The sequence below is a fragment of the Aplysia californica genome, unplaced genomic scaffold (genome assembly GCF_000002075.1).
Source record: "Aplysia californica isolate F4 #8 unplaced genomic scaffold, AplCal3.0 scaffold00508, whole genome shotgun sequence".
NCBI classification, from domain to species: domain Eukaryota; kingdom Metazoa; phylum Mollusca; class Gastropoda; order Aplysiida; family Aplysiidae; genus Aplysia; species Aplysia californica.
Window position 1 is genome coordinate 64,429 of NW_004797778.1, and position 1,764 is coordinate 66,192.

The 1,764-nt window shown below is 37.2% G+C and overlaps 1 protein-coding gene across 1 annotated transcript in view; it reads left to right on the top strand.

Annotated features, from left to right (window-relative positions):
• Positions 1–1,764, top strand: part of LOC101856600 (ceramide glucosyltransferase-B) — a gene marked incomplete at its 3' end in the record, with an annotated part of 22,615 nt that overhangs the window by 3,860 nt on the left and 16,991 nt on the right.

The window sequence follows — 1,764 nt, forward strand, 5'->3', positions numbered from 1 at the left end:
GGGGGGATAGAAAAAGTTTTTAAAAGAAGAATAGGTGCTTACCTAGGTCAATCTATTGCTTGAGCTAGCAGGGAATGAAAATATCTCAATATTGGATTTTCCTTATTTTTGGTACATACAAAATAAACCTGCTATATAAATAGTGGAAAATGAAACAAGTAATCGACATTTCATACCTTACCAAAATTTAGAAAACTGAAATAAATGACTTAGGAAATAGTGTCTGAAGTGTGAGTGTGAAGATAAAGAAATAACCTCAATGTTGTATTGCAGAGGTGAGCAAACTATTTTTTACTATATTACTATTTTGTGGTCTGTTTATAAGCCTGTAGTTCTAAAAGTTGTTTGCTTAGAAGTCTTGATGAAACTGACTTCATCCTAAAAAGTGTAATACACTGCATGTTATGGCTGCACTGGATCGTTCATCCTCGTTCATCCGAACAAGTCTAGCGTGTAGTTAATGATAGTGGTTCAATCTCACTTTGCCTGTCTCGAGTGTGTATTAAAGTTGAAGTGGACTCTTTGTATATTTATTACGTGCCAGGTCAGCTGATGCACTGCATCGTTCAGTTGTGTACTGCGTCTAAACAAAATAAATCTGCAAAGAACAAGCCCTCCCAGATAACTTATTTGATTTATAATCAAACTGTGCGTTCTTTGCATGGATCATTAACTTTTACTCAGTTTTGTGTTTATTTTATGTAAATGTTATTGACTATGCTGCATTTTTTAACAGCTGAATTGTACGTCTCTATCAATATTCAAACTATTCTGGTCCAGACTTTCTGAAAAAAAAGTATCCATGTTCCTCTCAAAAAATATTTTTATTTTGTTAAATTTATATTTTTTTTCAAATGATCCTTTCAATTTCAATTTCCTTTAATCTGATAGTTATAATATTAATTGTAGGTTGTTTTTGAACGAGTCGGAAACGTGCGTGTCATGTTGTCATGTGTGTTGTGTGCAGCAAAAGTGTGAGCGAGAATGCACTCCTGTCGAGAAGCGGAATTGCGTGTGAATGAACTGTGTTGCTAGTGTGAGACGGTTGTAGTTAGTCTGGTTACACATCGGCCGGTGGTTAGTGTGTGTGGACTGTAAAAAAAAAAAAAAATCCGTAAAAGAAGATCTATAGCTGAAGAAGAATATCTCAATGACCTGACGTGCGTACAGGTAAGAACCAGCTATCTTGTTACATTAATTAAAATAAGTTATAATTTGATTTTAAAAAAAAAAAGGTACATCAGAGGATAAAGCAAAACGTTTGTGTGTAGTCTACATGACATGAAGGTGCCATGAGCCGGCGGAAGCAACTACGCACTAGGGTTTTTTTCTGGTTTTTTTTTTTTTTTTTTTTGGGGGGGGGGGGGTGAAAATTACGAAGGGAGTAATTAAAAATTCTTTTTAAAAGAAACAAAATTGAAGCTGCGCGCTCATATGACCTTAGCAGTTGCGAGCGCCGTAAAACCTTATACTATACCTAAAATTGAAGCTGCAGAAAGACTCAACGCTTTACCTCTTCGACCCTCGTGTCGATTATTATAAGGAATGTAACTGACCAAACAGACGCGGCTCTACCCAGATCTAGCAGACAATTTCTTTACAATTGCAATACCGGTAGCGTCTCTCTGTAAATCCCCCTCATCACCCCCCTCCCCCCGACCATCTCCGCCTTCCTCAAACTCAAACAATAGCGTCTTCCTTTTAAACACCTTTCCGGCTCCCCAAACTTAAGTGTCTTCAGCGTCGTCCCTGTATCAGCCCCCA